Below are 13,513 nucleotides of genomic sequence, written 5' to 3' on the forward strand. Positions count from 1 at the left end.
TGGTCGGTCCTGTGGTCAATTGACCTCGAAATCCTCAAAGAGATTACTCTATAAACTCTCTTCGTAGGGTTTGCTTGGAATTCTTCCTCGTCGTCTAACTCAAAGCGGTTCCGACGAGTGAAACTTTTTCCTTTTGCGCTGAACAACGAGAGAGAATTTTTTTTTTGGTGGTATTTGGCCAATGGTGGAGGGGGGAGAGAAGGAAGAAATGTTGTTTTTATCGAAGGGTTATGATAGTGAGAGTCCGCCAATAACTATTGCCGTCGTGAAGAGACAAAAAGGTTGTGATTTTCCCATGCCAGTGTTCGATCCCGTAACCCATGTGCCTGGATCGAACGATTCAGACCCCGATCCCCGTAAATGAAACCCAAGTAAGAAAGTGGGGTTAATAGTGGAGAAGATTTCAAATGGTGGTGGCTGATAGTTCAATATTTATATTTTTAATAACCAAGTTCAATATTTATGGATTTACAATTCCAGTAGATAGAATCTGAGACTTCTGCATTACAGAGTAATGCACTAGCCAACTGGGATACCAAATGTTGGTCGTGCATTTTATTTTTGTTCCCCAAGTACAACCTTGACCTCCAAATGTGGGTAAGTGTTTATCATTTTAATTATTGTCGTACAAAGTTGTTACAAAAATCAGTAAGAAATTGACACATCAAAGACGTATATTGACTTATTTAAGTCCACATTCTATCGGGGTTAACAAATTTGTTGTTGTAACCAATCCCCCCTGGAGAGGGTAACGAGAACTGGAATACATATCACATCATTTCCTCAGATCCGCAATAGAAATTTGCAATTGCATTCTTTTAACCCATGGATTTTGAAAGGGGCATGGGAACTCTTATGCATCAACATCTCGGTCAGGTGTAATGTTCACTTGACACATAGACTTTTTTTTGTTGTTGAACATACACATAGACTTACGATTGTCAAAAGGGATGTTTTAGACTGAAATCATTGCACTAGGCGTCCAATTTACAACCAAATTGCTCAAAATTTAGGCATAAAAAGACGTCAAAGGTCAATGCTTTTAGAGCTTCCTTTTGCCAAAATCAGAACATAAGTATTTTTTTTCGCTTACCATCTTATTCAGAATTTGACTCATAAGTTAATGTGATATATTTGTCAGCATAGGTGTCTCGAAAACTTTATGAAAGTCGCGACTTCGAGGCATCCTAATAAGGTGGGTGACACACTATAATTTTCAGTGACCTTCAAATTATTATTATTTTTTTCTCGTATGCTCCAACCACCATCACCACCTCACACAACCACCACCATCATTATCTCTCTCTCTCTCCTCTATGTTTCTCAGGTGAAACTTTCTATCTCTTTGCTCGAACTCTCTTTTCTCTCACCCATCTCTCAATTGGGCTGAAGTGAAGGGTTTCCTTGGCTGAAACCCCCTTTGCCTCAGGCGAAGGAGAAGAATTTCGGCGAAACACTAGACCCTTAAGCAAGTTAGCGACTGATGGTAGGTCGACTGTGAAACATCTCGTGGTCGGTCCCGTGGTCAATTGACCTCGAAATATTCCAAGGATAACATTCACGTATTCATTACTTCTCTTGCAACTGTCTTGACTGTCAGAGTCTTTTTGGCAGACACCACCCCGATGTCTCCAAAGACCTCACGGTCACATGTGTTTTGTCTTTTGTCACAAGTTAAGCCCAAAGACATCGTCGGTGCCCATAAAAATATTAACAGATGAAGGTTCAACTTCCGACCAACAACCTGGTCATATTGACTTCTTGACTCGCGATTTCGACCCCTCACATCGCACAAATTAAATAACGAGAGAATTTTTTTGTGATAGTTGTCGGAGGTGGCGGGGGTCAATGTGGAGGGAGGAGAGGAAGAAGAAAAAGGAAGATATGTTGCTTTTATCGAGGGGTTATGATAGTGACAGTCTGCCAACAACTCTTGCCGACGTGAAGAGACAAAGAGGTTGTGTTTTTCCCACCCAGGCTGGTGTCCCGATCCCGTAACCCATGTGCCTGGATCGAACGATTTAGACCCCGATCCCCGTAATGGAAAAGGAATTTTGCTAAAATGCCCCGATTTGGGTGCATTTGAGCAATTTTGCTCACCCTAAGAAATCTTCGCAGAAATGCCATTTTTTCACTTTTTCAATTTTTTGTTTCCCAACTTACCCTCCTATATATAACATATGTAGAATTTCTAGATATGTTGATTTTATCCCCAAATCAGAGAAACCAACCTAGTTCTCTATCTCTCTCATTTTGAAACTCACTAGTAGCTCGATTTCACTCAACTGATGTGACACGAAAATGTCACATTTGGAGAGCCTAACTTAGACTAATTAGTCCTTTTCGAGTGTTATCAATAATATTTTATGTGTTTTTTCATGTTAGGTACTTATTTTGGAGTCAAGCGTGTGATTCAGAATAAAAGGAGTGAATTATCACTATCATTTCATGTGTCCAAAACAAGAGAAAATGACTTCAAGTAAATCAAATTTCAAGTGGAGGTAATGACGAGTCCGACGGTGAAAACGGAAATCAATTTGAAGTTCGGACGGGAAAGTTGTGAATGAAAGAAGCCGAAGTCTTGTCTTGAAGTTAGATGGTAAAGAAGAAGCTAGAGGCACCCCTTGGTTCTAAATCAAAACCCAACATCTAAGTCCAAGTTCAAGAAAACCAAAAGAAGAAGGAAGGTGTAGAGATTATATGGGCACCCTCTCTTTATGGATCCAAGTCAAGTCTGAGTCAAAGTCAAAGTCTTGACCTAGGGTTTCACTATTCATCTTCTTCTTCATTCTTCATTCATGAATGAACCAAGGAACCACACAACAAGTGAGAGAGAAAGGAGGCTAGGGTTTGTGTGTTCTTCACCAAGAGAAAAGTTTCTAGGGTTTGAAAGTTTGAGAGAGCACGAGAGGAGAAGGAGGAGTCCCGGCCAAAGCTTGGACGACCAAGCTTGGCCGGCAGCAGCTCAGGCTGCTCGGGAGAAGGAAGCTTCCACTGTCGGACCGGAGCTACTGGTGCTCGGGATGGACGCATGCATAACACGCGAAGACGCCGTCACGGGATGCGTCCTCAGCAGGTCCGAGCTCCAGCGAACGCGACCTGCAGCAGGTCGGGACGTTACAGCAGCTACCGGAGCACGGGATGAGCTGCATACTTCACGGGACGCATCCGCAGGCTCGGGATGGCACGAGCTTCATGCAAGGGACGCGACCAAGGGATCCTTTGGCCCGGATCTAAATATTTTGGCCGGATTTCATGGTTTTTGGCCGGATTTCATGTTCTTATTTGGCCGGACTGTTCATGGTGTTCCGGCAACCTTCTTGATCCGAAACCTTAGGGCTTTTGTTCCCCTCATCCTTGGCTAGCTTCCCATGTGGTTTGATTTGATTTTGGTTGAAGATTGCGAGAGAGAGAAAACTAGGGTTTAGCTTTAATGGAGGTTGAGTTCTAAATGGAGAAGATGATGATGGTCGCTATGGGAACCCAGAATTTTCTAAGGGGAGATCGGCTGCACCTTAAAGACTCATATTTTCCGACGATCTTGCCTCGAACCACATCGAAAAAGGGGGATTCTCTCATCATTTTCATTTCCATTTATTGTTCATTCAATATTTTAGCTAACTCTTGTATTCGAATACTTGTGAAGCATGATTTGATTTATGATGAATTACTTATTATTTCTTAAATGCGAGTTCAATTAACTTCGTCTAATTTTATGAATTAGAGGTCTCGATCTTAATCGTCTATTGACACGTAATTAGATAGTGCGTACATAGCTAGATAGTCGATGCTTAGTAACTTTTGATCGATTATACTTATTGTGACGCAGTATACTTTGGAATGTCATATTAGTTCATTGATACGTAATTAGATAGTGCGTGCATAGCTAGATAGTCGATGCTTAGTAACTTTTGATCGATTATACTTATTGTGACACATTATACTTTGAAGTGTTAATGTATGTGGGTGAAGTTAATTAACTTTCCATTCTAGTAGATAATTAGTAGTAATCGTTATCAATCTTGTGAACCAAAGTATCCCTCTCACTTGACTTTCACCCGAATCTTGTCCGACTTCTTGCGACTTTTCTCCTGAATCTCTCCCACCTCTCTCTTAGATAATTTATTTAGTTTTATTTGTTTTCTTATTTCTTACCAATCAATCATCAAATTTATGAAGTGGGGTGTGTGTGCTCTAGTCTAAGTAGCTATTGACATCTTGATTATTGGGTTAAACTTGCCGTCAATATTCGAATTTACCTTCCTTTCCCTGTGGATCGACCTCGGTCTTACCGAGTATTATGACTGATCCTGTATACTTGCGAGAGTAGACCTATTTTTAGGCCTATCATCAACCTAACGTCCAAATTTGTTGCTCGAATCAATCTATCGCTCGAAGTAAGTCGGTTGATCTCCTTTTCATCTCTTCAAGATACCTAAGGGTTGAATCATAAGTTTGAGAAGTTTCCACTCTCTCTAGCCCGAAATTACAAAGACTCGTCTTTATCTATCTCAAACATGTATGTCATTTCTAAATCTACACAATGTTATATGCTTAAGTTTGATTTTGTGTGTGTCAATGGATTGAAATCTAGGGTTTGATTATTTACAAAATTTAGGGTTTATACTATAAAAATGTAGGGTTTTTGATTGTGTGTTTTATTATGTGGTTCATTGTGTTTGATTATGTGTTTGATTGTGTGTTTGATATTGAATGAAAACATGAACAATATTTGATTTTGGTTTGCATTAGGAATTTCAATTAGGGATATTGATGCGCTTAAAAAGTTTCTTTAAAAGGTCACCACCCGCAAGTATAGTATACATGCGTCAAGTAATAATTCCGGTAAGATCGGGTCTATCCGTATGGACTAAGTGAAACCTATTCTAAAACTCAGAACTAACACGATTTTTCTTTCAAATGGTTGGTGAGAAACTGATAAATGATAAAGTAACTAAAGAAACTAAAGTTATAGGGAAATCGATGGGGGAAAGCCTAGGATTTAAGAATCGACCACATAAAATCACCTGTAGCACAAATAGTTAACTAACTAATTCTATTTTTTTTATTACTCAAAATTCTAGATAATAAACTATCCGAATTTCGGGAGATGTTTTCGATAAAATCAGTTCTTAGATTATAAAAGTGCAATTGCCTTGTTTTGAAAAATAAATTTATAAACAATTGGCTATCAACCAACAAGCATATATCATCAAAGAATTTAACCTAAGCATGATATATCAAACTCAAAAGGATAGACAACGAAAAGATAACCGATTTAACAAATCACAATAACTTAAACATTGAAGCACAGTTAGAGAACGAATCAATTCAAAATATGTTTGTAAGAGATCAAATATGGTTTCATCATCAATCCTAGTCAAAGAAAGTTATCTAAACATTTTTCATCAAAGAAATAATAAGAAGGATTTCATTACAAAAATTAATATCAAGAGAAGAGTAAGAAAGAGGTCACCAAAATGATAGATTGATTGTTGATGGTGATGACAGATGATAATGGGGGAGTGTGATGAATTGTTTTCCAAGCCCCTCTCACAAAGATAAAGAAAATTCACTACATCTGCATTCTTTGTTTCTCTCTAACTCTCTCTATAAATCTCAGAATCAATCTCTGAAATACTTTTAATTAAACAAGCAAAGGAAGATGAAGAACAACTCAGAGACAATACATGACATTCTTTATCTCTTTTGTTTAACGGGTCTACTACCTTATTTAAATTTTCAATCTATGGGTGATAACAGCGAGATCTATCCCTACAACTTCGTCAGTTCCGAAGGCGAAGACGTGGAGGTGGGCTCTTAAGAGAGAGCTCATCTCTTCTTTCTCGGTTAATGTGCTGCCAATGTAGGTGTTTTCGCTGGGGTTTGTCTCCAATCTTCACTGGTACTGTGATATCCAACGATTTCTCCACTTCTTCATCTTCTTGTATCTTCTCCTCTTCGGGTTATTTGACCTCGGCCATTACCTCTTCCTAGGAAGGATGTTTGGCCTCGGTTTTTTTAGTGGTGTCGATGTTTGAGGACATGGTTGAAGGATATATTCCCTCGGACAAAAGGAATGGTATCCTTCCGAGGAATGTCCTTCGACCAAGATGGCAATGCGTATGATTTGACGAATAAGATCATGATGATCTTACTCGGAAGATCATTAGTCCGGTCGAATTAGGGTTCGTAATGCTTAGCTAGAAGCCGCTTACGATCGTCGAATAACTTCGGTAATCCGCGACTAACATAGACCGGATTCTACAAGGGTTAGACATAAGAGTAATGATTTGAACAGAGAGACTTGACTAGAAAGAGAATGGCAAATAGATGGATTGGATCCATTATTGGTAAGTCCAATAAGTTCGGAGGAGTCCGAAAAGAGATAAACACATCTGCGCCCGCAAGGGAGGCCCAGAAAGGCTTTACGTGGGCCGGCCATGTGATGGCCGACAAGAGCAAGGGGACGACCATTACATGGCCGGTTAGGCCCTAAGTGGGCCGTCCAAGGAAGCCCATAAAGGGCTATGTTGGTCGGCCACACAAGAGAAACCCTAAAAGGGTAATGTTGGAAGTTATCCTTTAATTAGGTTTTAGGAATCCTAGTTTGGGTCAAATACCTTTTCTAGGGATTTCTATATATACCTAATTAGACAACCTAAAGTGTGTGGGTGGAAAATCAAAGAGACACACAAACAAGTAAGTTCTTCTCAGAGAGAGAGAGAGAGAGATTTCTGAGAGAGAGAAAATGAGTTTTCTCTATTACCTAGTCAGGAAGGAGTTCTTCATCTCAACCTTCAAGAAGGTCCTAGCTGACTCGAAGGAGGGAGTTTAAGTCATATACTCGGTGTCTCAAGTAGAGGAGCTACAATTGGAGCTCTTATCTTCTGAATACTAGTCGGGATTTAGTTCGTGGGAAAGCGATTAGAGGTAATCATCTTTCTATTCTAGTTTATTGATATGTTCATGTATAGATCCTGGTTAACTAGTGTTAAACATATAGATGTTTGAGATTCCGCTTAGAACACTAGATAATTAGTTGTATTAGATACATATAAAACCCTTTAGTGACATCACGAGCCGTTTGCATGAACTATCTCTGACTAGTCGAATTAGATTCAAACTTGAATGACTAGATACTGGTGTTAATAATGTTTGAATGGAGATTTAAACATATTTTGGTTAAGAATCAATTAGGTTTTTGGATGTGATTCGATGACCTAAAACACGTAAAACTTGATTTTTTGAAAAGGGTTTTCATAAACTAGCTTTAGGTTTTCAGTGTTTTGATAAAAATCATCAAAAACATTAAGTTAGGGTGATGAATTTGTCAAAAACCGTACCTAACAACAACTTGGTTTAAGAAAAACAGAAAAGAAACATGTTGAAACACTAGGATTTCCAAAATTTTTGGAAACCCACCTGTCCGGGCCCGACCAGCACGTCACGGACTGGGAGTCCGAGACCGGGTGGGACACGGACTGGAAATCCCAGTCCGAACCGGACTAGGAGTCCGAGACTCTCGGGTCTCGGACATCCCAGCGCGTCAAGGATGCGTCTGGGATATCCCAGTCCAACACGGACTAGGAGTCTGAGACTCTCGGGTCTCGGACTTCCCAGCGCGTCCAAGACGCGTCTGGGATATCCCAGTCCGAGACAGACGCGTCTCGGACGTCCCTCACGCATCTCGGACGCGACCTAGGGATTCCTGGTTGGTCTCGGTCTAGGACCGAGATCTTGGACATGAGTCCAGACGCATCTAGAGCGACCAGAAGCGTCTAGGACGCATTTGGACGTGTCCAGAAGGCATCCAGAGCAAGATGTCTGTGCTGTCCTTGTACAGAAGCGTCTAGGACGCGACTGTGATGCACCAGGGCATCTCAGACCGAGCATCTAAGATGGCCCGTGCACTGTCCCAACCCGAGACGCGTCTAGGACGCGTCTCAATGTTCCAACACCTCTCGGACCGAGCATCCAAGAGTAGATGTGCTAGACCCGATGGTCTGGACGCGTCTAGGACGCGACGCATCCAGGACGCATCCTAGGCATCTCGTCCGAGATGGCTATGGTCTGTCCTAGGCCAGAAGCGTCTAGCTAGGTTAGGACGCGTCTGCCCGTGGGACAGAGCACGGCAGGAACGTGCTGTCCCATGGTCCGGACCTTGACTAGGTTGATCCGAGGCTAAGTCTAGGGTTGACCCGAGACCCGTCAAAGGACTTTGACCAGGACTCACTTAGGTCTTTTTGAGTTTGACTCGAGGGCTTTTGGCCTTGACCCGAGTGGGAGTTTTTTTGACCTTTTTCACCCGATTCCAAGCATATTTTTCCGACATTGACCCAGGCTATCGGAGAGCAAAACGGAGTTTTTCCTTGAATCGATTTTGGAAATCATTAAGGAAGAAACATAATGTGGTTTTAGTCTGAATTTTACGAAAATAAACTTTAGAGCCCATTAGACATAGAGATGTCACTATTTCCCACGTACGAGACCTAGCAAACCTAGAAACGAATCTTGGATACATACTTTGTTTTAATTATGAATGTCATATTATTGTATGTATAAATGTATGTGATTGCGTAGAATAGTATACCTTTAGATAAGTTATCGTTACTTGTTCCTAAGCACAAGTGTATGTGCCCGAATAATACTTAGAGTATAGGGTCTTAGAATCTATTGACGAACCGAAAAGATGAGATCATGGTTCAAGTGGGAGCAATCAATAGAGGTTCAATGATATGAATCTAAACGAACCATAGGCGAACAAGAAATAACCTAAAAGATGAGATCTTTTAGGGATAATACTAAGATTTAATAAATCATTACGCAAACCCACATAAACTTTTACGTAATAAATCATGAATGGTTATGCTAGAATTCACAGTAACGCAACTTGATAAATTACGTAATAAGTCCCCAAAAGAATTTTGAGTAAAGCCTACCCAGATTAAGATACCTGTAGCGCCCTTGTTCATCGATGATGGGTTCTACCAAAGCAGGGTGCCATATTTTACCTCGGGACATTACGGGTAGATCTATGAAGAGGTCTACACGTCTAAATGGTTATTCTCAACGAGTCAGCAAAAGAGTTTTGGATTTCGAGGCTAAATGACAATTTGACACTCAAGTGTGAAATTCGTCAACCAAGAATCATAGGAGTATGATCAGTAAAGTGTTACTCACCCAGGACAACGAATTAAGGACAGTGCCAAAGTACGCTTAATCTCGAAGGAATGGGATCTTTGAATTATATTATTCTTAGGGGACAATAAATATAGAATAATATAGGCAAATTAAGAATTATGCCTGGATAACAAGTTTAATCACTTTCGCATTTCTTACATGTAGTTTAATTATGACAAACAACAACATCACGACACCAACTTCGTTAGATGGGAAAGAAATCTGAGAAAGGTTCTTGGAGCAAGAGCAGAAGTACTAGACACTCCAATCCCCGTGCTTTAAGAAACCTCTTCTGATGAAGAGCGTAAGCAAGTAGACACTATTCGAAGGAAATCAGTGCCAGTAACCAGTTTAATGCTAATGTCCATGGAAAGAAAATATCAAGATATGTTCATTGACATGGAAGCATACACCATCATTCGACGACTCAGAGAAGTGTTTGGAACACAATGTCGAATAGAGAGATTTAGAATCACAATGGTGACACTGGGAAAACGACTTAAAAAAGGAAAATCCGTTCGTCACCATGTATTGGAGATGATTGATCACTTCAAAGACATGGAATGGATGAGATCTCATATGCCAGTCGAAATGGCGGTTGACATCATCCTGTGTTCACTAGACGATTGTTATCAGGATGTAGTGACTGACTTTGAAGATAAGTTTGGTCTAGTTTCCTTTGAAAGTCTGCCTTTCTAGGGATTTCTATATCCTGTAATTAGGTTTTAGGAATCATAGTTTGGGTCAAATATCTTTTCTAGAGATTTCTAGATATACCTAATTAGACAACCTAAAGTGTGTGGATGAAAAATCAAAGAGACACGCAAACTAGTAAGTTCTTCTCAGAGAGAGAGAGAGAGAGAGAGAGAGAGAGAGAGAGAGAGAGAGAGAAAAGGAGTTTTCTTTATTACGTAGTCAATAAAAAGGAGTTCTTCATCTCAGCCTTCAAGAAGGTTCTAGCTGACTCGAACGAGGAAGTTCAAGTCATATACTCGGTGTCTCAAGTAGAAGAGCTACAATTGGAGTTCTTATCTTCCGAATACTGGTCGGGATTTAGTTCGTGGGAAAGCGATTAGAGGTAATTATCTTTCTATTCTAGTTCATTGATATGTTCATGTATAGATCTTGGTTAACTAGTGTTAAACATATAGATGTTTGAGATTCCGCTTAGAACACTAGATAATTAGTTGTATTAGATACATATGAAACCCTTAAATGGTTGCCTCAAAGGCTAAGGGAAACAATTAGTTTTGAGATTGAGATAGAGAATTCGGGTTACCGAATTGATGATATTGATGTAGAGATCCCCTCCTTCTAGCACCAAATACTGATGTAAAAAATGGCCTTCCGTTATATCAGCATGAAATAGGATATTGATGCATGACAACGTCCATTATGATCGAATATTCTGTTTTGTTGATAGAGATACCTTTCGCCTGCTCCTTGCTCCTGATTCCTGAGGGGCAAACCTGCAAAGGGATCGAAAATCGCTCCGACGCTCAAGACATCAAGTTTCTTTTTGTAGTAAAAGATTGAGTATTGATCGAACCTTTTGAGGGGAGAGTTATGGGAACTCAATGTAATTAGTGATCTTTCTAGTTGAGAGATCGTGTCTTGTGGTAGACGATGTGGGCCCTTTTATAGGTTTGTGAGGCGGTTATGATTCACCGTCGAGGGAAGTTTTCCCTTAATGTTTATTTCGTATCTAGGATAAATAGAAGTTCCTAAGTTCAAGGAACCTTCGTAGATATCCTGCTGAGGTGATAGGTCTTCTAGAAGATGATTCCTCCTTTGAAAGTCCAAGTTTGCTTAACCACTCAAGATCTTTAGCCCTCTGGGATCTTTTAAGGAGATCCCGGGATTGAGTCGGTAAGTTATTGGCGCGCTTCTGCCTCCCCAGTTTAGGGTGTGAGGCATCGGTCGAACACCCCCTCATTCCTTAGGAGACTCCAGAGCTGATCTGTTTGTGCATGGGGCGAAACGGGGTTGGTACCTCTAGCCGACCTCCCAGTTAGGGGTGTAGGTGGCGGAGCGTTGAGGGTTTAGCTGTTCTGTTACCTTAAGTCGGGTTGACTCGATGGTCTTCAGGTGTTCCTGACTCTTTGACGTTAGTCAACGTTTGGACAATTTATGCATCATCAATCCCGACCCCGTGAATGATAAGCTTGACCGTCCCTCCCCGATTCCAATTTCTACTCAGACTCTTCCACTTCTCTTATTCAAAATTCTAACTATTGTGATTTAAAGTTAATTTCCAATAACTAAAATCAATACCATTAAAAACTTATAAACTAATAATAAAGCTGGGTGATTTGGGAAATAAGAAAAGTATTCAGGGTAAAAAAATTTTAAAGGTGTAAAGACTAAAAGTTTCTTCCAAACACACCCTTCTTCATCTCTTTCTCTTTTCATCTCTCATTTTTTCTCACGGATCTCTCTCTATCCATGTTCTCTTTGTAAGATTCTCACACACACACACACACACACACACACACACACACACACACACACACACACACACACACACCGATTGAGCAGAATACTAATACATCAATTTTCTCTCTTCTTCATCTGCTTTAGTTATAGTGTAAACCCCTAGGTCTCTACTGATAACAAAAATTTCCCTCTTCTTCAGCAAATTTTTTTCGCATTCCTATTGGGATTCTATTGTTCTTCCATCTAATCAGTACTCCAAAAGCTGGGTAATTACTTATTAGTTCATAATCGTTTGTGTACCAGCAGAAATTTTGATCGGAGGGGGATGATTTATTATCTTGTGTTCTTCAGAAATCCGCTAATTTTATTGGGTTTCCTCCCCCAACCTCATTATAGCAAAACAAAACAGTTAACTATCTATGAATTGAGATTTATGAGAAAAATATGAGAGATGAGAGAGAGATAGATGTTTATGTTGGATCTGAGAGAGTATCCATATAGAAAATAATGGTCGTGGTGGTCGGAAGAGGTGGCAAGAAATTATAGCCGAAATAGATCTAAGATGGAGGTAGAAGGAACTTGAAAAAAAAAAACATTAAGGGTGTGGTGTTTGGAAGAAACAAAAAACACAAATTTTTTTTGTATCCACCCAGAAGTTCTTACCCTAGAAAATTTCTTTATTTCCTCAAATCAACGACCAAAATAAAAAGTCAAGAATTTGTACAAAGAAAACCCAATAATAAAGACGACAAACCCCACAATTATTTTTCATAGTGGCTCCACCCGAGAACCATCAAGAATTGTCGGGTCGTCCCATCTGTAAGTTCCTGGGACGGATCAATCTCATTCTGAACAAGAACAACGAGGTTGGCCCCAGAATCCTCAAATACTTCCAGCGAAGACAATGTTAAAGTTCTTAAAGGTTTTGGGTCGACCAAGTCTGAAAAACCCCCGAAAACATAAAAGTTAAAGCAAGAGATATAGAAGTTACGAGAGATGGAAAAGAAAAAGAAGTTAGCGAATACAATTTAAAAGTTCTTAAAGATTCTTAGATCGAACAAATCTGAGAAACCCTCGAGAATCAAAAGAGATAAAAGTTAAAGAGACAGTGGAAGAGAAAAAGAAGTTAGAGAAAGAGAGGGAAAAAATGCAGGACTGGGAAGAAAGTTGGAGATAAAGAAGTGAAAGAGAGAGAAGTTATAGGGGGTAGAGTGAGGGTGAACGGACTGAAAGTGAAGTGAAAGAAAAGGAAGAAGCGAAAGAGAGATAAAAGTGAAAGAGCGAGATGAAAAAAAGGGAGAAGGGAAAGAGTAACAAAAGTGAAAGAGAGAGATGTGAAAGGGCGAGAAGATAATGATTTGACGAAATATTAGACTTATTCTCGTGACACCGTGCTAGTATATCAAAGTTGCAACAATAATAGGAGATAAAACAGACGAGGAACACAGGATTAAGTCCAATTTTACACGTGATGTCTTATTTGTGTGAAAGTGTTGTTGAGGAATCGATTACGATCTACGTTAGTCGTTACAAGGCATTGATACATCTTTAAGATGTGATAAGCACGAAAACTCTCTAAGTTAAACCAATAATTAAAGAGACCTAAAGCCCGACAATAAAGAGCCTAAATCCCGACAAATCTACTTTATTTAGTGCTTAAATTACATTGCATAAATCTTGGTGATAAATTGCTTCCACCGATTCTCGATCTCAATTCTCAAGACCGCATGGGCTTAAGAGGTATGCCCTACCACTACACCAAAGGGTGGTGGACGTGTGAAAGTGTTAAAGAAGAACAAGTTTCGTATAAGTTCAAAGTTTTCATGCCACTCAAACTTCAATTTTTTTTGATGAAGAACTCAAACTTCAATTGGTTGAGGATAATTCATATAAG

This window comes from Eschscholzia californica, unplaced genomic scaffold (assembly GCF_041429995.1).
Source record: "Eschscholzia californica isolate CP2 unplaced genomic scaffold, dmEscCali1.0.p SCAF_2, whole genome shotgun sequence".
Taxonomy (NCBI): Eukaryota; Viridiplantae; Streptophyta; class Magnoliopsida; order Ranunculales; family Papaveraceae; genus Eschscholzia; species Eschscholzia californica.